Source organism: Haemaphysalis longicornis, unplaced genomic scaffold (assembly GCF_048455015.1).
Source record: "Haemaphysalis longicornis isolate Haplotype H1 unplaced genomic scaffold, Haemaphysalis longicornis Haplotype H1 scaffold_2, whole genome shotgun sequence".
NCBI lineage: Eukaryota > Metazoa > Arthropoda > Arachnida > Ixodida > Ixodidae > Haemaphysalis > Haemaphysalis longicornis.
The window spans coordinates 24828744-24853071 of record NW_027526295.1 but is presented as its reverse complement, the minus strand read 5'-3'; the positions used below and the strand labels follow the sequence as shown (position 1 = coordinate 24853071).

The 24328-nt window shown below is 48.4% G+C and overlaps 1 protein-coding gene across 6 annotated transcripts in view; it reads right to left on the bottom strand.

Moving 5' to 3' along the window:
• Positions 1–24328, bottom strand: part of LOC144168803 (uncharacterized) — a 128942-nt gene that overhangs the window by 5164 nt on the left and 99450 nt on the right. The gene's annotated exons all lie outside the window — the stretch shown is intronic.

Here is a 24328-nt window from a genome sequence, read left to right as displayed (position 1 = left end):
GCAGGTGTAAGAAGTTTCTCACAGATGTAGGTATTTGCCCCATCAATGGACATGCTGCTGTCAAATCGATGATGATGATGATGGTTGGTGTTTAATGGCGCAAGGCCGACGAGGGCAAAGAGCGCCAGAGAAGTTATTTAATGAAAACAAGTGATTACCACAAAAGCTATGTATAAAATGTGTAAACTGGACATACTAAGATCAATAGAGATAATGGTGATGGCTGGTGTATAGGGCCAGATATGATTACGCATGATAGGAAATGAGGTTTAAAAACTTAACATCTGACAAATATTTAAAAACGCGTTTCACAGAAACCATGGCATCGTCACCTAGAAACAGAGATGGGTGTAGGGGAATATGTTGTCTGTAGAGTTCTCTGAAGTGTTTGTGTCGTGTTGTGTCAAGTGCCTTGCATTGTACGAGTATGTGGACTACGGATAGGCCCTCCCCACACCTGCTACACAGGGGTCTTGGAGATCCCGTGAGCAGGTGCGAGTGCGTTACATGCGTATGGCCTATCCGTAACCTAGCTAAGGTAACTTCAATGTGCCTGTTGTGTGAGTCAGTAATGTATTGTCCCAAGTGTGGTTTTATTACGTGTAGTTTGTTGTCTGTCTGTTCGCTCCAGTCTGCTTGCCAAGTTTTACGGAGTTGTTGTCTAATGTGTGGCTTGAGGTCTGTGTAAGGTAGTGTTGCCATGTCGACTGTGTTTCGGAGTGCAGCATTGGCGGCCATTTCATCCGCCACTTCATTACCGCCAATGCCAGAGTGGCCTGGCACCCAACACACAGTCAACCCAAGGTTTGAAGAATAAGCTACCATAATCGTTTTGAAGATAAGATTGATGACATGGTTTTTTGATTACTTTCCGGATGATAATGCACGGACGACGCTCAACGAATCTGTATAAATGACGGATGTAGGAATATGATGTTCAACTATGTGACTTACAACTAGAAATATGCCATATGCCTCTGCTGTAAAAATACTTGTATTAACATTCATTGTTTTACATGCTTCAAAATTAGGCCCATGCGCAGCACAAGACACCGCAGTGGACGTTTTAGATGCATCGCTGAAAAACTCTGCAGCCCTGTATTTATTCTGTAGATGCATGAAATGCTGCAAAATCCCACTTCTTGGTGTCCTGTTCTTGTTGTATTGTACGAAAGACAAGTCACATGCCACAGGACGAAGATGCCATGGTGCTACAAGATCAGTGTGAGATGATTTGAATGTGTCTAAGAGGGAGACGTCATGAATAGTCATCTCGTCCCTCACTCTCTGCGAGAAAGGAACAGCAATAGATGGGCGGTTTAAAAAGAGTTTAGTTTTGGACGTATCATTAAAAACCGGTTTAAAGGGATGGTTATTCATTGATGAGATTTTGGAGGCATATAGGAGATCAACATAAGTTCGCTGGTACGCTAAGCACCATTTGTCGCACTCTGCATAAAGACTGTGGACAGGACTGGTACGGAACGCCCCACAAGACAGGCGAAGCCCTAAGTGAAGCACTGGGTCGAGCATTTTAAGTGCTGTTTTTGTGGCTGACCCATACACAACGCTTCCGTAGTCCAACCGTGACCCTACCAACGCGGCATAAAGTCGAAGCAGGAGTTGTTTGTCTGCACCGTACGATTGGTGAGACAGGACTTTTAGAATATTCATTGTTTTTAGGCATTTTTGTTTAAGTCGTTTTATGTGGGGTATGAATGAGAGTTTCTCGTCAAACACCACACCCAAAAACTTGTGTTCTCTTTTTACTGGAATCGAGTCACCAAAGAGTTTTACGTCGGGATCGGGCAGGATGCCCCGCCTTTTTGAGAATACAACGCAGGTACTTTTAGAAGGATTAAGTTTAAATCCATTTTCATCTGCCCAGCGAGAAAGTTTATTTACCCCAAGCTGGACCTGACGTTCACAAATGGATATGTTACACGATTTGAAAGATATTTGAACGTCATCTACATACATCAAGCAGGATATGGTTGGCGGCAGTGCCTTTCGGAGAGAGTTCATCTTAGCTATAAACAAGGTGCAGCTCAATACGCCACCTTGAGGCACGCCATTCTCCTGCACGTGAACATTTGAAAGAGCCGAACCGACCCTGACACGAAATGTTCGTGAAGACATGTAACTACAAAGAGTGTTCAGCATGTTACCCGAGATACCAAAAGCTTTTAGGTCTCTAAGAATGCCGTAGCGCCATGCTGTATCATATGCCTTTTCAATGTCAAAAAATACTGTCATACAGTATTGCTTATGAATGAATGCATCCTTTATGTAGGCCTCTAGAGAAACCAGTTGATCATTTGTGCATCGCCCCGCCCGGAAGCCTGCCTGGCAGCCCTCGAGAAGACCATTGTACTCAAGAAAGTACACGAGCCTACGGTTTATCATCTTCTCGAGGAGCTTGCACAGGCAGCTTGTCAAAGCAATGGGCCGGTAACTGGATGGAGAGGAAGGGTCCTTCCCTTCCTTTAGGATAGCCACTACTATGGCCTCCCTAAAAGAGCGAGGAATGTGCCCCGAAAGCCAAATCTTGTTATATAGGTGGAGGAGTGTTAGAAGAGTGTCTGAGTGTAGGTGCTGTATCATTGTATATGTGATGTTGTCTGGGCCTGGAGCTGAGGGTTTACAAGTGCTCAGAGCGGTCCTCAGCTCATGGAGTGAAAACTCCGAGTTATAAGAGGAGGTTGACTTATCATTATCACGTAAAGACTTCTTTTCAGCCAATTGTTTGTGTTTCATGAAAGTGCTAGTGTAGTGTGCTGAACTGGACACGTGTTGGAAGTGTTGTGCGAGTGTGTTAGCCTGGTCTTCCAGTTTGTCCCCAGTTGTACTGACCAGGGGCAGGCTGTGTGTCTGTTGTCCTTTTAGTTTGTGTATTCGTGTCCAGACTTTGCGAGAGTCAGTGTAAGAGTTTATGGATGTTACGAATGAGCGCCAACTCTCTCGTTTTGCCTCACGGCGCACACGTTTTCCCATCGCCTTAGCCCTTTTGAACAATAAAAGGTTTCCCGACGTGGGGTACCTGCGCAGGATACCCCACGCCTTGTTCTGGGCCTCTCGCGCCCGCCTACAGTCCTCATTCCACCACGGCCTCCGCTGGTTGCGCGGGGCACCAGAGGCGTGGGGAATGGACTTTTCAGCGGCGTCGAGGATGTGCGCCGTGAGGAGTTGGGTAGCTTCTTCGACGTGTAGGTGTCCTATGGATGTGTGGTGTAGTTTGGATGTCTCTGTAAATGTATTCCAGTTAGCTCGTGCTTCATTGAACCTATTATGGGAAGATGGACTGCATGGGCCTTTACCTATGTATGTGAGTGAGGTGGGGAAGTGGTCACTACCGTATGGGTCAGTGCCCACACCCCACTCGAGAAGAGGAAAGAGAACTGCGGAGCCAATCGACAAGTCAAGACATGAGTATGTGTTGTGTCCTATGTTATGGTATGTAGGCTGTTTATTGTTGAAAAGGCATGCTCCTGAAGATGTAAGGAATTTCTCTATAAGGCGACCTCGGGCATCCGTGCGAGAAGAGCCCCAAAGAGTGTTGTGAGCATTAAGGTCGCCTGTCAGGATGTATGGTTCGGGCAGCTGGTCAACCAGCGCCTCGAAGTCAGAGCTCGAAAGTGAGACATCAGGAGGAATGTATATGGAGCATACCGTTATCAACCTATTAAATATTATTAAGCGTATTGCTACAGCCTCAAGGACGGTGTTCAAGGTGACAGGGTGGCATGCTAAGGATTTGCGGGTGATTATGGCAACACCGCCAGAAGAGTGTGTGCAGCCATCCCTGTCTTTCCTGTATACCATGTAACTATTCAAGAAATTTGTGTGTTTGGAATTCAGATGTGTTTCCTGGACACACATTATACTTGGCTGATTGGCATGCAGAATCTCATAAACGTCGTCAAGATTATTCAGAAGGCCTCTGCAGTTCCACTGAACAATATTTTCTCTTCCCATTATTATGTGTTCAGAGCTACTGGAGTGTGATTATTTATGTAGGGTCTTTCGGGGCTTGCACTCTTGGAAGGGGTTTTCTGGCCTTCTCTACTGACCTGGACGTCGCAGCCCGTTCCTTGCGCTGCGATGGAAGCCGGAAGGGCTCGACGTCCATGTCGTCATCTGAAGGCAAGGGGGTGCCCAGCGGACTGGGCCCCCTTGGCGTGGTACCCTTTCGGGTGTTCTTTGCCTGCGCTGCCAGTGCCGAAGGCGTGGGGAGCACCACAGGTGGCACAGGCAGTGAGGCGGGGGAGGGGGTCGCTGCGACTGCCTCCGTCTCCATCTCCGTGCCCTTGCATGTGCTTTGGGCCGGTGGAGAGGAAGCAGTGGATGCAGCGGCATCCCCAACAGACGTTGTTGCCTCCACAGCCGCTGCTGGGTGAGCTAGCGGTGCAGAGGCTGGTTGGGCTGCCTGGGGCAACCCTGGGGGGGGCGGCGGCGGGACCAAGTCCGACTCGCGGTACTGGGTCCCCGCCGAAACTAGACGCCGCTCCGCCCCCCGGCGAGCTGCGTCGGCGTACCTCCCCAGGGGGAAAGAGGCGAACCTCTTTCGCGCCTCCGGGAAGGTGATGTTTTCCGTGACTTTGACGTTGATGATTTTCTTTTCAATTTTGAATGTCTCGCAGGCTCGCGAATACGCGCCGTGAGGTCCTTTGCAATTCACACAAAGCAATTGGTTAGAGGGACAATTATCAGAGTGATGACCTTGTTGCGCGCACTTGGCGCAGGTTAGTTGGCCCCGACACGAGTTGGTACCATGCCCGAACCGCTGGCACTTGTAACAGCGCCGCGGATTCGGGATGTACGCTCGGACAGAGCACCGGATGAATCCTGCATTGATATGGTCTGGAAGAGTTGCACGGTCGAAAGTGAGAATTATGTGCCTGGTAGGTATTTCCTTATTGTCTCGTCTTATGTTTATCCGCCTGACTGCCGTCACACCCTGATTTCTCAGGCCGTCTAGAAGATCGGCTTCCGTCTCGTTTGCCAGATCTGACTCTGAGATCACGCCCTGTGAGCTGTTGAGGCTGCGGTGGGGCGTGACCTTGATGCCAAGATCGGCAATACGGGTCTGGCTCAGGAGGCTTGTGGCCTGTTGCTGGGTGGTGACTTCTACCAGCAACTCTCCAGTTCTTTGCTTTTTGGCTTTGTAGTGTTTACCTATTATTCCTTCTATAAATTTTGTAGTCAGAAAAACGGACATTGAGGCAACTGGCTTGTCTTTTTCAAGGGATTCGATAATCAAGAATCGGGGATAGTTATCAGGTTTCGGGAGAGTGAGAGTTGGAAGGGGTGGGTACGTAACATCGGTGCGGCCCCTTTTCAGGGACCGATCGGGTTTTCGGGGGGGTTTTGATTTATCCATGTGGCATTGGAAAAAAGTAGGGGACGGGGGTACTTTCGTCTCAAACCTTACCCTAATAGCTTGAGAGGTCCCGGAGCTCCCTGCCTGGTGAACAGAGAGAGAGCCCATCCGCCGGAGCTTGACCTGGGCTCCGACGGCCACCGTTCGTGGTTTCTAACCCTCCACCTATAAACACATCGCCACGGTTGGATCCAGCTTATGTTTGGGGGCTCGGGGTCCGCGGTATCGCCAGTACCGTCACCGAGATAACTCAAGGTGCCCCGTGCGGGGCTGTCAAATCGATCAAAGGAAACTAACTCCTTAAATCTTTCCCAATCTGCCCTCTCAAGCTTCCATCGGGGTGAACAGCTCTTGAGGGAAGGAAGGGTCTGCACTTCGCGCAGCAAGGCAGGAAAGTGATCACTTCCATATGCATCATTCACAGCACTCCACTCATAATCCATCTGGAGGTCTGGCAACCCAACACAAAGATCTCCGTTATTGAAAACAACTAAGCTGTTGGTAGTTACCCACTGTTCAATGAGTTTTCCCCGGCTATCTATTCTTTCACCTCCCCACAAGTAGTGATGAGCATTGAAATCTCCCATAATTATTGGAGCTGGAAGTTGTTCAACGAGGTCATTAAGTTCCTGTAAGGACACATGATCTGATGGTGGCAAGTACATTGACACAACAGTGACAAGCTTGTTAATATAGACTTGTGCTGCAACAGCCTCCAACGTAGTGTTAAGTTCTATCGACTTGAGAATTGTGCCTGGTGCCACAGCCAAGGCCACACCACCCGAGGCACGGGTGCAGTCTTCTCTGTCATTTCGAAGGAGGTGAAAGTTGCGAAAGATGTTGTCATGTCTTTCCGTTAGATTTGTCTCCTGGTTCATATTTGGATCATGAGCAAGTCCATATTTGTGTATAATTGCATGAATATCATCTGTATTGTGCAATAATCCACGGCAGTTCCATTGGACTATTTGCACCATATGGGTGTCTTCTAGAGTTTTCGCTTTCGAGGTCAAGTAGGTGTGGACGAAGACATGCTCCCAGAGGCACTAGGGCACACCTCCATCTCCTTCTCTACCTCTCTTGGACTGCCTTCAGTTTCGTGAATACCATTAGGGGGACCAGGTGGTTTTCCCCGGCCCTTTGGCTTCTGCCGAGGGTCGGGAGGGTCCCCAGGTCATTGCCGCCCAGGAGCAGCACCTGCAGCAGTGCCACTTCCTGAAGGCGCCTTCCTCTGAGGTGCGTCGACCGTCACCCGAGGAGAGGAGGTCGATGGTGTGGCAGGGGTGGGGCCTGCACAGTCTTTTGGTGGCTTAGAAGCCACACCAGTTTTTTTGGTGGCCGGGAGCCTGGCTGCCGGCTTGACTAGTTTAGGGGGCTGTGGCTCAGCGCAGTTCCCGAGTGGACTGCGCCAGTGCCGGAAATTGAGGCAGCCCCGCCCCGACGGGCTACCTCAGCAAAGGATCCTTTCTGAGTGAAGGCCAGGCGTCGTTTGGCCTCCTGGAAGGACACATTCTCTTTCACCTTGATCGCTAGCAGCTCTTTCTCCTGTCGGAAGCGTGGGCACTTCCTGGAGTACGCGGGGTGTTCACCACTGCAATTCACACATTTGACTTCTTCTACATCACAGGCGTCATTTCCATGTTCGGTGCTAGCGCACAGGTCGGTTTTCCACGGCATGACTGCTGTGTGTGGTGCCCGTACCTCTGGCAGCGGAAGCAGCGCCTGAGGTTTGGTACATACGGTCTCACACGTGATGATGATCGTTGGATGTTTATGGCGCAAGGCCAACTGGGGCAAAGAGCGCCAAAACAATAGTCGATGATAGGGGTGAAACCTTAAACACTAAGTAAAATCAGCAAAAACAAAAGTAAAATCACAAAACGACAATGAGCATGGCTGGTGTATAGGGCCAGATTTCATGATGCGTGATAGGAAATGAGGTTTAAAAACTTGACTTCTGACAAATACTCAAACACACGTTTCACGGAAACAATGGCTTCGTCTCCTAGAAAAAACGATGGATGTAGGGGAATATGTTGTCTGTAGAGTTCTCTGAAGTGTTTGTGTCGTGTTGTGTGAAGTGCCTTGCATGTGATTAGTATGTGCACTACGGATAGGGCCTCTCCGCACCTGCTGCACTGGGGTCTAGGAGATCCCGTCAGCAGATACGAGTGCGTCGCATGGGTGTGCCCTATCCGCAGCCTACCCAAGGCAACTTCTGTGTGTCTGTTGTGTGAGTCAGATGTGTACCGTCCCAAGTGTGGCTTTATTACATGTAGTTTGTTGTCTGTCTGTTCATCCCAGTGTGTTTGCCATTTCCTACGAAGGTATTGTCGAATTTGTGGCTTAAGGTCACTCTGTGGTAGTATGGTTATATCTACTGTGTCCCTGAATGCAGCAACTGCGGCCTTCTGATCCGCAACCTCATTGCCAGCAATTCCAGCATGCCCTGGAACCCAGCACAACACCAGAACAAGTTTTTGGGCATATATAGACATGATAGTGTTGAAAACCATATGGACAATTTTGTTTTTGCATGGCTTGTATGATGCCAATGCGCGCACAACGCTCAAGGAATCTGTATATATGATGGACTTCGAGATTTTGTGTTCAAGAATGTGTTGTGCAATTAGTAAGATGCCATATGCTTCAGCTGAGTAAATTGTGGTGTATGTGCTCATGGTTCTGCATGCATCAAAGTTTGGTCCATGAGCAGCGCAAGACACTATGGTTGCAGTTTTTGATGCGTCACTATAAAACTCTGCACATTGATACTTGTACTGCAGGGAGAAGAAGTGCTGCAAAATTGCAGTTTGTGGTACCCTGGTTTTATCAATATTCATGAAAGACAAGTCACAACACACACGTTGAAGCTGCCAGGGTGGTAAAACATCAGTAAAGGAAGATGTGTAAATGTCTGAAAAGGAGATGTTGAAATCCGAAGCTTCCTGTCTCACTCTAAGTGAGAATGGCAAAGGAACGGACGGGCGATTTGCAAACACTAGTGATGTGGATGCATCATTAAAAACAGGTTTAAAAGGATGGTTATTCATCGATGAAATTTTGAAAGCGTAGAGCAAGTCCATGTACGTTCGTTGGTCCTCAAGGCACCATTTGTTACATTCAACGTATAGACTCTTTGCCGGGCTAGTGCGGAACGCACCCGACGCAAGGCGGAGGCCCAAGTGGAGTACTGGGTCGAGCATTTTTAGTGCGGTTTTTGATGCCGACCCATACACGACGCTGCCGTAGTCTAACCGGGACCCGACTAAGGCGGTAAAGACTCGGAGAAGTAGTTCCTTGTCTGCACCATAGGATTGGTGGGAGAGCACCTTGAGAATGTTTAGTGTTTTTAGGCATTTATGTTTAAGTGCTTTGACGTGAGGTATGAACGTGAGCTTGTTATCAAATATGACACCTAAAAACTTGTGCTCCCTTTTAACAGGAATAGATGCACGGCCAAGAGCAATCTCAGGGTCTGCACTAAGCCCGCGCTTGCGGGAGAACAGAACACAAGTACTTTTGCCCGGGTTCAGTTTAAAACCGTTAAGGTCCGCCCATCCAGCAAGCTTCTTAACACCGAGCTGTACTTGACGTTCGCAAATTGACAGGTTACAGGATTTAAAAGATATTTGAACATCGTCTACATAGACGGAACAGGAAATGGTTGGTGGCAATGCCTTTTGGAGGGAGTTCATCTTAACTATAAACAATGTGCAGCTTAGAACTCCACCTTGCGGCACACCATTTTCCTGCACATGTATCCCGGACAGGGATGACCCAACCTTAACACGAAATGTCCTCGTGGACATGTAGCTAGAAATGGTATTTAACATGTTACCTGACACACCAAAGGACTTCAGGTCGCTAAGGATGCCATATCGCCAGGCTGTGTCGTAAGCCTTTTCAAGATCAAAGAATACCGTAAGGCAGAACTGCTTATGAGCAAATGCATCTTTTATGAAGGATTCCAATGCAACAAGTTGATCGTTGGTAGATCGCCCCACCCTAAAGCCTGCCTGGCAGCTCTCGAGAAGACCGTTGTACTCAAGGAAGTACACGAGCCTGCGATTTATCATCTTCTCGAGCAGCTTGCACAGGCAGCTTGTCAGAGCGATGGGTCGGTAACTGGCGGGAGAGGACGGGTCCTTACCCTCCTTCAGGAACGCCACTACAATAGCCTCCCTCCAAGATTTTGGGATGTGCCCCGAAAGCCATATGTTGTTGTATAAGTGTAGGAGTGTTTCAAGAGTCTCTGGGTGTAGGTGTTGTATCATTGTGTATGTAATCTGGTCTGCGCCTGGAGCTGAAGGTTTACATGTGCTCAGGGCCGCCTTCAGCTCATAGAGAGTAAATTCAGAATTGTAACCAGATTTTGACATGTTATTATCACATAAGGACTTCTTTTCACAAGCGGTTTTATGTCTCAGGAAAGTGTTTGTGTAGTGTGCAGAGCTGGAAACGTGTTGAAAGTGTTGTGCAAGTGTGTTAGCCTGGTCTTCCAGTGTGTCCCCTGTTGGACTGACCAGGGGCAGGCTGTGTGTCTGTTGTCCTTTTAGTTTTCGTATTCGTGTCCAGACTTTGTGTGTGTCTGTGTATGAGTTAATAGATGTAAGGAAGGTGCGCCAACTCTCTCGTTTTGCCTCACGGCGCACACGTTTCCCTAACGCCTTGGCCCGTTTGAACAAAATAAGGTTGCCCGACGTGGGGTACCGTCGAAGGATACCCCACGCCTTGTTCTGAGCCTCTCGCGCCCGCCTACAGTCCTCATTCCACCACGGCCTCCGCTGGTTGCGCGGGGCACCAGAGGCGTGGGGAATGGACTTTTCGGCGGCGTCGAGGATATGCGCCGTGAGGAGTTGGGTGGCTTCTTCAACGTGTAGGTGTCCTATGGATGTGTGGTGTAGTTTGGATGTCTCTGTAAATGTATTCCAGTTAGCTCGTGCTTCATTGAACCTATTATGGGAAGATGAACTGCTTGGGCCTTTACCTATATATGTAAGTGAGGTGGGGAAGTGGTCACTGCCATATGGGTCAGTACCCACACCCCACTCAAGACATGGAAAAAGATCTGCGGAGCCAATCGCCAAGTCAAGACATGAGTATGTGTTGTGTCCTATGTTATGGTATGTAGGCTGTTTATTGTTGAAAAGGCATGCTCCTGAAGATGTAAGGAATTTTTCTATAAGGCGACCTCGGGCATCCGTTCTGGAAGAGCCCCAAAGAGAGTTGTGAGCATTAAGGTCGCCTGTAAGGATGTATGGTTCGGGCAGCTGGTCAACCAGCGCCTCGAAGTCAGAGCTTAAAAGTGAAACATCAGGAGGAATGTATATGGAGCATACCGTTATCAACCTATTAAATATTATTAAGCGTATTGCTACAGCCTCAAGGACGGTGTTCAAGGTGACAGGGTGGCATGCTAAGGATTTGCGGGCGATTATGGCCACACCGCCAGAAGAGTGTGTGCAGCCAACCCTGTCCTTTCTGTATACCAGGTAACTATTCAAGAAATTTGTGTGCTTAGAATTCAGATGTGTTTCCTGGACACACATTACACTTGGCTGATTAGCATGCAGTATTTCATATACATCGTCAAGATTTTTAAGGAGGCCTCTACAGTTCCATTGAATTATGTTTTCTCTTCCCATTATTTAGTGTGAGAGCTACTGGAGTGTGTATGTTTATGTGTCGTCTTTCGGGGCTGTGACTCTCGTCTTTTTGGGCTTGTCAGGAGGCTTTGGCGTCGGGACACGTTCCTTGCGGTGCACCGCAGACAAGAACGGTCCGACATCCGTTTCGTCGTCTGATGTCCTCGGATTGCCTGACTGATCAGGCCCCGTGGACCGCGCACCCTTTTGGGCGCGCTTTGACTGACCCACAACCACCGAGGGTTTAAGGAATGCCTCGGATGGCGCAGGCGGTGCGGTGGGGGTGGGAGCTGCCGCTGGCTCCCCCAAGTCCATCTCCTCTGCGCCCTCGCCTGTGGCTTGGGACGCTGGAGTGGAAGTGGAGGATGCAACATCGCTTCCACCAGACGTGGTTGCCCCCACAGCCGCTGCTGGCTCAGCGAGCGGTGCGGAGGCAGGTTGGGCTGCCTGAGGCAACCCAGGGGGGGGGCGGACGCGGGACCAAGTCCGACTCGCGGTACTGGGTCCCCGCAGAAACCAGACGCCGCTCCGCCCCCCGGCGAGCTGCGTCGGCGTACCTCCCCAGAGGGAAAGAGGCGAACCTCTTCCGCGCCTCTGGGAAAGTGATGTTTTCTGTTACCTTGATGTTGATTATCTTTTTTTCTTTCTGGAACATTTCACACGTGCGGGAGTACGCAGCATGAGGTCCATGACAGTTGCTGCACATTAATTGTTCAGCCTGGCAGTTATCTGTCTCATGATCTTGCGATGCACATTTCGCACACGTTGTTTTTCCACGACAGGAGGTGGTGCCATGCCCAAACCGTTGGCACTTGAAACAGCGCCGCGGGTTCGGGATGTACGGCCGGACAGAACAATGAATGAAACCTGCTTTGATGGATTCAGGGAGTGAGGAACGGTCAAATGTTAAGATTATATGCTTTGTCATGATTTGCTTATTATCTCGCCGCATGGTGATGCGCCTCACTGCCGTCACGCCCTCGCCTTTCAGACCTTCGAGCAGATCGGCTTCTGTCTCATTTATCAGATCTGGCTCAGAAATCACACCCTGAGAGCTATTGAGGCTACGGTGGGGTGTGACTCTGATGTCCAGATCTGCCATGCGATTCTGGGTAAGGAGGCTTGTGGCTTGCTGGTGAGTGTTCACCTCGACCAGGACTTCGCCGGTTCTCAGTTTCTTGGCTTTGAAAGACTTGCCCAGGATGCCTTCAAGGAATTTGGTGATAAGGAACACTGACTGGGAGGAGATAGGATTTGAACTGTCAAGAGATTCAACAATTAAGAAGCGCGGATAGTTATCTGGCTTTTGGGATGCAATTGTTGGCAAGGGTGGGAATGAAGCTTCGGTGCGACCCCTTTTCGGGGGCCGATCACGTTTGGGGGGGGGTTTGGAAAATGCCATATGATACATTGGAAAGCAGGGAGACGGGGGTACTTTCTTCTTTGACCGTACCCTGGTAGCCAAAGAGGTCCCGGAGCTCCCTGCCTGGTGAACAGACAGGGAGCCCATCCGCCGGAGCTTGACCTGGGCTCCGACGGCCACCGTTCGTGGTTTCTAACCCTCCACCTATAAACACATCGCCACGGTTGGATCCAGCTTATGTTTGGGGGCTCGGGGTCCGCGGTATCGCCAGTACCGTCACCAAGATTGCTCAAGGTGCCCCGTGCGGGGCGGTCTCACACGTAGATTCAGGTAGCCTAGGTGTACGTTGTCAGGTAAGGTGGTGGAGTTGAAGTTTAGAACCAAATGTTTTGTGGCGATTTCCTCATCTTTCTTGCAGATCTTTATTCTTCGCACTGCAATGACATTTGTCTGTTCTTTAAACCCCTCCAGAATCTCATCTTCAGACACATCAATCAAGTCTTCATCCGACACTACCCCCAACCTAGTATTTAAGGTGCGGTGGGCAGTTACGTGAACCTTGTGTGTTACTAGTTCTTTCATTGACAGCAGGGCATCTGACTGAAATTTTGCTTGGACCTCCACAAGGAGGTCCAAGGTTGGTAGCTTTTTAACACTGTAACTTGGTCCAAGTAGATTTCTCAGCTCTCTGGCTACGGCAAACGGCGACACTTTCCGACACTTTCCTCAAGGGCTTCTGAGGGTCGTCAGATTGCATCACCAGAAATTTCGGGAAGGTCGTCTCAGTCAGTGAACGATTGCTGTTCAAACTTTGCGAGGCATTAACTTCGGTGCGCCCTCGTTTAGGAGGGCGATCAGGGTCAAGATTTTTCTTCTTTTCCATGAAAAGTAAAGTGTTCGGCAGCGGTGCTGGTCGCCCACCACGGAGCCCAACAAGGGAACGTGACTTTGTCACGCTAACCATACAGCGCTACTACAACCCCATGACGTCTAATCAAGGCTGATTATAACCACAGGGTTAACCTTTGCTGCCAGAGGGGGAAAAGAGGAAGTTCAGGAAAAGAATAGGTGACTGGACAGGGATGGAAAGGTGACGGAAAAGAGAAAGGAGAGGAGGGCTAGGAAAAGGCGACTAGCTGATTTCCCCAGGGCGGGTCAGTCCTGGGGTGCCGTCTGCAAGAAGCAGGGGCCAAAGTTGCGTGTTGTTTCAGCTGAGGGGCCGTAAAGGTCCAAAAACATCCTCAGCGTCAACTCAGCAACCAGGATTCCCTTTTCCTTGGACACGGCTAAGCCATGCAGAGCTGGGGCGTGGGTGGGTACAACGCAGATGGGCTCGGGGTCCGCGGTGTCTCCACTACAGTCACCTTGAACTCACAAGGTGCCCCTGCGGGCCAAGAATGTCTGGATATACGAACTGATCAAGTCTGCAATCATCGAGGGCCAGCAATTAAATAGTTTTCAGGCATCCATAAAGACAGGTGAAGCAATATACAATCACATAAAACCAAACCAGGGACTTGCAATTGTTGACGAGTACACATGCTTCTTGGATTCCTGCAGCATAAATTTGCTGAAGGGTAAAGAAACAGTAAAAACACAAATTTGTTTGCAATCGCGAAACAAAGCTTGTTTACATTTGTACGTTCTATTTTGTACCATGCCAGCCAGGCTCTGTGGCGAGAGTGCAAAACTTTTTCGCACAAAAAGGCAATGTGGGAAGATATGGTACAATACATGAACATTCAGTTCCCGGATGACACAATCACACCTATTCAAGCCGACAACAAATGGAAATCACTCAACGAGCATACAAGAGGGCTTAAGACAAACTGCATGTGTAGTTCGGGGAAGAAGGCGTATGCCTTTAGAGGGGGTATGCAATTGAGTTTAGATTTCATTTGCCTCTATATATCTGCGGACCCCATCATTTTTAAAATGCAGGCAGCTGTCAAGGATCATTGACAAGCAGTACCATTTCAGGCCACAGTTTGTTGCTTGGTCCGGCCGAACCCTGCCCAACTCCAGGTATGAATAACTCGCAGGTATATATAGTCGTCCACAGATGAATTACATAACTACTCTTATTGCTGTTCACACTGTCCTTTTTGAAGTCCAGCATGGGATTTCAGTGCTCTATTTAAAAGGCACAGCTGGAAGCTGCAAAATTGCATAAATTTCATAAGTGAAACTGTTACGTGACCCCAGCTGATTGACGTTCAAATTAATCCTTCAAATCAAGTTAGCTGGTCTCAGCTACCAGGTTTGCTTGGTTAATATATGAACTCATACGCCGTTTGAGTTGAACTCATATATGAACTGATACGAAATCATACGCCGTTTTTGAAATTGCTGCTGTCGAGGCACAAATATTTCTTATTGTATTATTCCTTACATATCTTTGAAGAGAATTAGTCATCACTCATCGTTGTTCAGTGTTCTGATGATGATGATGGTTGGTGTTTAATGGCGCAAGGCCGACGAGGGCAAAGAGCGCCAGAGAAGTTATTTAATGAAAACAAGTCATTACCACAAAAGGTAGGTATAAAATGTGTAAACTGTACATAGCAAGATCAATAAAGATAATGGTGATGGCTGGTGTATAGGGCCAGATGTGATTACGCATGATAGGAAATGAGGTTTAAAAACTTAACATCTGACAAATATTTAAAAATGCGTTTCACAGAAACCATGGCATCGTCACCTAGAAACAGCGATGGGTGTAGGGGAATATGTTGTCTGTAGAGTTCTCTGAAGTGTTTGTGTCGTGTTGTGTCAAGTGCCTTGCATTGTATGAGTATGTGGACTACGGATAGGCCCTCCCCACACCTGCTACACAGGGGTCTTGGAGATCCCGTGAGCAGGTGCGAGTGCGTTACATGCGTATGGCCTATCCGTAACCTAGCTAAGGTAACTTCAATGTGCCTGTTGTGTGAGTCAGTAGTGTATTGTCCCAAGTGTGGTTTTATTACGTGTAGTTTGTTGTCTGTCTGTTCGCTCCAGTCAGCTTGCCAAGTTTTACGGAGTTGTTGTCTAATGTGTGGCTTGAGGTCTGTGTAAGGTAGTGTTGCCATGTCGACTGTGTTTCGGAGTGCAGCATTGGCGGCCATTTCATCCGCCACTTCATTACCGCCAATGCCAGAGTGGCCTGGCACCCAACACACAGTCAACCCAAGGTTTGAAGAATAAGCTACCATAATCGTTTTGAAGATAAGATTAATGACATGGTTTTTTGATGACTTTCCGGATGATAATGCACGGACGACGCTCAACGAATCTGTATAAATGACGGATGTAGGAATATGATGTTCAACTATGTGACTTACAACTAGAAATATGCCATATGCCTCTGCTGTAAAAATACTTGTATTAACATTCATTGTTTTTCATGCTTCAAAATTAGGCCCATGCGCAGCACAAGACACCGCAGTGGACGTTTTAGATGCATCGCTAAAAAACTCTGCAGCCCTGTATTTATTCTGCAGATGCATGAAATGCTGCAAAATCCCACTTCTTGGTGTCCTGTTCTTTATGTATTGTACGAAAGACAAGTCACATGCCACAGGACGAAGAGGCCATGGTGCTACAAGATCAGTGTGAGATGATTTGAATGTGTCTAAGAGGGAGACGTCATGAATAGTCATCTCGTCCCTCACTCTCTGCGAGAAAGGAACAGCAATAGATGGGCGGTTTAAAAAGAGTTTAGTTGTGGACGTATCATTAAAAACCGGTTTAAAGGGATGGTTATTCATTGATGAGATTTTGGAGGCATATAGGAGGTCAACATAAGTTCGCTGGTACGCTAAGCACCATTTGTCGCACTCTGCATAAAGACTGTGGACAGGACTGGTACGGAACGCCCCACAAGACAGGCGAAGCCCTAAGTGAAGCACTGGGTCGAGCATTTTAAGTGCTGTTTTTGTGGCTGACCCATACACAACGCTTCCGTAGTCCAACCGTGACCTACCAACGCGGCATAAAGTCGAAGCAGGAGTTGTTTGTCTGCACCGTACGATTGGTGAGACAGGACTTTTAGAATATTCATTGTTTTTAGGCATTTTTGTTTAAGTCGTTTTATGTGGGGTATGAATGAGAGTTTCTCGTCAAACACCACACCCAAAAACTTGTGTTCTCTTTTTACTGGAATCGAGTCACCAAAGAGTTTTACGTCGGGATCGGGCAGGATGCCCCGCCTTTTTGAGAATACAACACAGGTACTTTTAGAAGGATTAAGTTTAAATCCATTTTCATCTGCCCAGCGAGAAAGTTTATTTACCCCAAGCTGGACCTGACGTTCACAAATGGATATGTTACATGATTTGAAAGATATTTGAACGTCATCTACATACATCAAGCAGGATATGGTTGGCGGCAGTGCCTTTCGGAGAGAGTTCATCTTAGCTATAAACAAGGTGCAGCTCAATACGCCACCTTGAGGCACGCCATTCTCCTGCACGTGAACATTTGAAAGTGCCGAACCGACCCTGACACGAAATGTTCGTGAAGACATGTAACTACAAAGAGTGTTCAGCATGTTACCCGAGATACCAAAAGCTTTTAGGTCTCTAAGAATGCCGTAGCGCCATGCTGTATCATATGCCTTTTCAATGTCAAAAAATACTGTCATACAGTATTGCTTATGTATGAATGCATCCTTTATGTAGGCCTCTAGAGAAACCAGTTGATCATTTGTGCATCGCCCCGCCCGGAAGCCTGCCTGGCAGCCCTCGAGAAGACCATTGTACTCAAGAAAGTACACGAGCCTACGGTTTATCATCTTCTCGAGGAGCTTGCACAGGCAGCTTGTCAAAGCAATGGGCCGGTAACTGGATGGAGAAGAAGGGTCCTTCCCTTCCTTTAGGATAGCCACTACTATGGCCTCCCTCCAAGAGCGAGGAATGTGCCCCGAAAGCCAAATCTTGTTATATAGGTGGAGGAGTGTTAGAAGAGTGTCTGAGTGTAGGTGCTGTATCATTGTATATGTGATGTTGTCTGGGCCTGGAGCTGAGGGTTTACAAATGCTCAGAGCGGTCCTCAGCTCATGGAGTGAAAACTCCGAGTTATAAGAGGAGGTTGACTTATCATTATCACGTAAAGACTTCTTTTCAGCCAATTGTTTGTGTTTCATGAAAGTGCTAGTGTAGTGTGCTGAACTGGACACGTGTTGGAAGTGTTGTGCGAGTGTGTTAGCCTGGTCTTCCAGTTTGTCCCCTGTTGTACTGACCAGGGGCAGGCTGTGTGTCTGTTGTCCTTTTAGTTTGCGTATTCGTGTCCAGACTTTGCGAGAGTCAGTGTAAGAGTTTATGGATGTTACGAATGAGCGCCAACTCTCTCGTTTTGCCTCACGGCGCACACGTTTTCCCATCGCCTTAGCCCTTTTGAACAATAAAAGGTTTCCCGACGTGGGGTACCTGCGCAGGATACCCCATGCCTTGTTCTGGGCCTCTCGCGCCCGCCTACAGTCCTCATTCCACCACGGCCTCCGCTGGTTGCGCGGAGCACCAGAGACGTGGGGAATGGACTTTTCGGCGGCGTCGAGGATGTGCGCCGTGAGGAGTTGGGTAGCTTCTTCAACGTGTAGGTGTCCTATGGATGTGTGGTGTAGTTTGGATGTCTCTGTAAATGTATTCCAGTTAGCTCGTGCTTCATTGAACCTATTATGGGAAGATGAACTGCTTGGGCCTTTATCTATATATGTAAGTGAGGTGGGGAAGTGGTCACTGCCATATGGGTCAGTTCCCACACCCCACTCGAGAAGAGGAAAGAGAACTGCGGAGCCAATCGCCAAGTCAAGACATGAGTATGTGTTGTGTCCTGTGTTATGGTATGTAGGCTGTTTACTGTTGAAAAGGCATGCTCCTGAAGATGTAAGGAATTTCTCTATGAGGCGACCTCGGGCATCTGTGCGAGAAGAGCCCCAAAGAGTGTTGTGAGCATTAAGGTCGCCTGTCAGGATGAATGGTTCGGGCAGCTGGTCAACCAGCGCCTCGAAGTCAGAGCTTAAAAGTGAAACATCAGGAGGAATGTATATAGAGCATACCGTTATCAACCTATTAAATATTATCGTTCGAATTGCCACAGCCTCCAGGATAGTGTTCAAGGTGACAGGGTGGCATGCTAAGGATTTGCGGGCGATAATGGCCACACCGCCAGAAGAGTGTGTGCAGCCAACCCTGTCCTTTCTGTATACCAGGTAACTATTCAAGAAATTTGTGTTCTTAGAATTCAGGTGTGTTTCCTGAACACACATTACACTTGGCTGATTAGCATGCAGAATCTCATAGACGTCGTCAAGATTATTTAGAAGGCCTCTGCAGTTCCATTGAACGATATTTTCTCTTCCCATTATTATGTATTAGAGCTACTGGAGTGTGACTATTTATGTAGGGTCTTTAGGGGCTTGGACTCTTGGACGGGGTTTCTTTACCTCCTCTGGAGGTTTAGATGGGGGGACCCGTTCCTTCCGCTGCGAAGCAGACAGGAAGGGTCCCACATCCAAGTCATCATCGGACTTGGAAGGGGTACCCGGCGTACCGGACCCCCCGGACCTGGCACCCTTTGCGGTGCCCGTCTTTTTGGCCGCGACCGCCGAGGGCGTCAGGAGCGCCCCGGGTGGCACAGGCGGTGCGGCGGAGGTGGGAACTGCTGCGGTTTCCTCCAGCTCCATCTCCTCCGGGCCCTCGCATGAGCTTCGGGCCGGTGGAGAGGAGGAAACTGAGGGTGCAGCAGCATCCCCAACGGACGTGGATGCCACCACAGCCGCTGCTGACTTAGCAGGCGGTGCGGTGGCGGGTTGGGCTGCCAGAGGCAACCCAGGGGGGGGGCGGGGGCGGGACCAAGTCCGACTCGCGGTACTGGGTCCCCGCCGAAACAAGACGCCGCTCCGCCCCCCGGCGAGCTGCGTCGGCGTACCTCCCCAGGGGGAAAGAGGCGAACCTCTTCCGCGCCTCTGGGAAGGTGATGTTCTCTGTTACCTTGACATTAATTATCTGTTTCTCCTGCTTAAACTTTTCACATTTTCGCGAGTACGCTGCATGGGATCCCTGGCAGTTGGCACAGTTGAAGGTTTCGGATTCACAATTTTCTGAGGGATGGTCATGCTGACCGCACTTAGCGCAGGTAAGTCGGCCACGGCAAGAGTTTGTGCCATGCCCGAACCGTTGGCACTTGAAACAGCGCCGTGGGTTCGGGATGTACGGGCGGACATTGCAATGTATATACCCGGCATTTATAGATTCTGGAAGGATGGATCTATCGAAGGTCAGGATAATGTGTTTAGTGGCTATTTGTTTGTCATCGCGGCGTATGAATATGCGCTTTACAGCCGTGACGCCCTGATCCCTTAAGCCTTCCAAAAGGTCGGCATCGGTTTCAGAAATGAGATCTGCCTCAGAGATCACACCCTGAGAGCTGTTGAGGCTGCGGTGGGGTGTGACCTTGATCTCCAGATCTGCCATGCGGGTTTGTTTCAGGATTGCGGACTGCTTCTGAGTTTTTACTTCAACTAGTACTTCGCCTGTTCGTAGTTTTTTTGCCTCGAAAGATTTGCCAATGATTCCTTCAAGGAACTTGGAGACAAGGAATACAGACTGGGAGGAGACGGGTTTCGATTTATCTACTGATTCAAGGACCAAAAACCGGGGATAGTTGTCAGGTTTCGGAGTGTTGATGGTTGGTAGGGATGGAAAAGAAACTTCGGTGCGGCCCCTTTTCGGGGGCCGATCACGTTTGGGGGGGGTTTTGAATTATCCATATGGCATAGAAAAAAGCAGGGAGACGGGGGTACTTTCTCCTTTGACCTTACCCTGGTAGTCAAAGAGGTCCCGGAGCTCCCTGCCTGGTAGACAGACAGGGAGCCCATCGGCCGGAGCTTGACCAAGGCTCCGACGGCCACCGTTTACGGTTTCTACCCTTCACCTTTAAACACGTCGCCACGGTTGGACACGGCTTATGTTGGGAGCTCGGGGTCCGCGGTGTCGCTGCTCACCGTCACCATGAATACTCAAGGTGCCCCGCGCGGGGTGTTCAGTGTTCTGAATGAATTAGGCCTTTCTCAGGTAACTTCCAGCATGTTTAATTTATTACTGATACACCATTCCATTTTCGTACAATACAAATTTAAAAGCAGTCTTTGGCAGTAAAATGATATTAAATTAGAAGACACCACTTTGGACTCTAATGTGGCGTCTGTTTGTGTAATTTTAAATTGAAATGTTTTTTTATCCCTTTAGCCGCATGTTTCGTGCTGTCTGGCCCCACTGGTTTGTCGCTTGCTCGCCTCCATGCTTGTGCTTGATGTTCACTCTACCTCCATACTCACATGCTCGCTCCTGGTTCAGGGTTATCGCCGCTGCATTTCATCTCCATTGCGACATGAACAATGAAGTTTCCGGCGAAGACGCTCGCGCATGCATAGCAGTCCTGATGACAGCAGTTATGCAATTGGAAGCAGAGGCGCAAGCGAAGTACGAAGAGGTCGATGCAGAGGACAGGATGGTCCAAATGAACGCAGTGACCGCTGCTGCCGTCGCAGATGCCTCTTTATCAAGAGAGGGAAGACAGGTCTGGGTGCTCCCCCGCAACGAAGGATGGTTTGAGTGCATGGCTCCTGAACTTGATGAGCAGGCATTCACAACATACTTTCGAGTGTCGTGCACCACGTTCCGCTTCATCGTGGAAGCGTCTAGAGGTGCTCTGGAAAAAATTAACACAAAGATGCGAGGCAATACCCATCGAAAAGCGGGTGGCCATTGGCCTCTATAAGCTCTGTCCGTCTGCGGAGGACAGGTCAGTGGCCATAATTTTTGCAGTGGTAGGTCTACCGTCAACAGCATCTACCGAGAGTTTTTCAAAGTTGTGATAGACATCATGGGAGACAAGCGGATTGGCCTGCCCACAGCACAGGGGATGAGGGACCACATAGGGGAATTTGCAGCAGTGGAGACTTTCCCAATGCTCCATGAACGGATGCCACTTTCCTATGTCGCCACCAAAGGAACATGCCAGCGACTACATCAATTACAAAGGATGGTAAGCAAATCATGTCCAATCTCATCAAATAAACTTTTATAGGTCTCAATTCATTAAAATGTAGCATGCCACACTTAAATTACAATGCTGTGAGAACTCTGACGTGCACCTTTTCAGCCTATATTTCATCCTTATTGCCTTATTTCATCCTTATATTGCCTTATTCAGTATGCATGAATTTTGCAAAAACTGTGTCATGCTTATTGTCTTATCACTTCTTCCTATGTTACTTCTGCAGGCACAGCATGATTTTCCTTGCCTTGGTTGAGGAACGGTACAGATTTCGATTTGTCAACGTCAGCTCTCCAGGCCGTTGCCACGACACGTTCCGTGCCCCCAGAGCTGTAATTACTGGTACAGCAGTTGCCCCACTGGTCCTATGCGAACAAGCCTTCCCTCTCACGCCGAACCTGGTGAAGCCTTCCCCCCACCGGGGGCAACTGAGTGATGGGCAGAAGGCCTACAACTACCACCTCTCAAGATGAAGGTGCATTGTGGAGAATGCGTTCCGGAGGATGAAAGCCCAGTTTCGCCCCTAGCAAAAATTCCAATAGAATTTTGTATTGGTCCAATAGAAATAATGTATTGGTCCTATAGGTCAGGCAATTGGTTCTATTTCAGTATCTATAGGACCAATACAAAATCTCTTGGTCCGATAGAGTGACATGTATTGGTCCAATAGACCAATTCGTATTGGATCTATTGGTCCCAATGGGACCAATAGCTATTGGGGCCAAAAGCTTATGGTTGTATCAGCCTAATAGACCAATAGGGGATATCTATTGGTCAAATACATTGTCCAGTGCTATTGGTTTACAGGCACTAATAAAAAAGGAGGGCTGTTAGTTTTTTTTTAGCCGGTGTGCTGCTAAGCCCAAGGACGGGGGTGCGATCCCGGCCGCAGCGGTTGTTTTCCAGATCAAGGCGAAAGGTAAAACCGCCCGTGTGTCGATCTCGCGCTGCGGCGCTCGGTACACACCACCGGTGGTCAAAATTAATCTGCAGCCCTGCAAGCAATGTTTCTGCCCGAAGACATTCGATTCACGTTAGCTGCAAGCATTTTGCATTTAGCACGCCTCAAAAATAATGCCCCTGTAGCGCTTAAAAATTTCCTGGCAGCAACGAGTTGCAGCCGCCGGCGCATGGTGTTTGCCCGCAATGCTTAATTTCGACAAGCAAAAAACACCGCGCGTGTGATTCTGTGCCTACAGTAGTTATAGATCTTTTTGCGAGCGTCAGTGATCGCCTTCATAACCATCGCCTCTAATTTTTCCAATCTCGCTGTGCCACAGAGCAGCCATATTTGTTTTGGGTGCTGATTCAACGGCCGACTCTTAGGATAAGTGTCGTACTTCATATATGTTTGCAGAAAATAAAGCCTACAAAATCAAAATTAACACCAAAATAGTTAACCCCACATTACAAAATTGCATAATAATTTTAAGGTGAAACACATTAATAAAAACTGCTAAATAATGCTCCTCTGACAATGTGAACCTGGTGGAGGTTTCGTATGCAAGACAAAGCAAAATGGCTTCTTCCATGTCCGGCGCTTCCGCACGATCCTCGGCGCGGGCGTTCATCTCAGTGGCCAGCCACCGTGTTTGTGAATTTTAGTGCCACACATTGTATTTGTTAGTTTTAAAGTTACGAGGGCATCACCTGTGGAGCACTAGAATGTAAAGACACCTTCGACGTCGCTCGTATTCAGGATTCTTGTCTTCACGCACGACAGGGTGACGAACGTGCACGCATTACGCAGCTCGGATTTTTGCATTTGAAGGTATGTATACATTTCTTTTCACCGTGAAGCTGTAGAAGCTTTTTATTTCCTGATGTTTTAATTAAAAATAGCAGAGCAGGTCGACAAGCGGCGCTTTCATTTTTGGCAAAGCCACTAACGATGCAACCACGTGTGAACTGAGTACAAATGCATGTACTTTGTGTTCCGATTAACGAAATGAAGTGCCGCGGGTAATGTTTCATCCAGATGGAATCGAAACGGAATGTCTAACTTTAGAAGCGTTGCGACCACATTGGCGTATACACGCACCGTAGTTCGTCAGGGTTGAGCGGCGTGCTGCCGTAGAGTGGCATGTTTCGCCTGGACGAAATGCTAGACACACTTATAAAAATGTGCAGTTATTGCAGAAGTTCCTAATTATTGCCATACTGTTTTTGCAGGTCTTGCAGCTCTGACTCGAGGAATATATGCACCGGAAATTCGACAGCCTGTTGTGCAATAAAGCTGCAGTCAACCAGCACTTACGGCTTTGTGGTATTTGAAGGGTAGTGGGACCACGTTGTGTTTAGAAACTTGCTGAAGCAAGTGTAGCATGGCCAAATGAATGCAGTGAACTAAAGGCCTTGGCATGCATTTGGCCATATTTCAATTGGTACACCAGTGGGCCCATGATACCAATACACCTATAGGTACCAATAGACCTATAGGACTAAACCAATACACCAATAGGTACCAATACACCTATAGGACTAGACCAATACACCAATAGGTACCAATACACCTATAGACTGATACACCAATAGCTATTGGTGTCAATAACCCAATAAGCTATTGGTTTTGTCTATTGGTAATTTTTGCTAGGGGCTTCATTTTGAAGTACATGGAGTGTAACATCGACAACACCCGCCTGGCCATCCATGCATGCTGTGTCCTCAAAAATGTGCGTGAACATTTTGGTGATGCAATTCTGCCTCAGTGGTGTGCCAACATTGAGGCCAGCAATGTGGCTTATGAGCAGTAGGCCCACAGCACTGATGCTGTTGAAGAAGTATCCATTAAGTGAGGGCAGCCCTTGCTGACTTTTATAAGAGGCAGCCGTGAGGGAAGATTTTTTTTTAGCTGAGTGCATGGTGAAGTACTTTGCAATGGTGTTGTAGGGCTTTTCT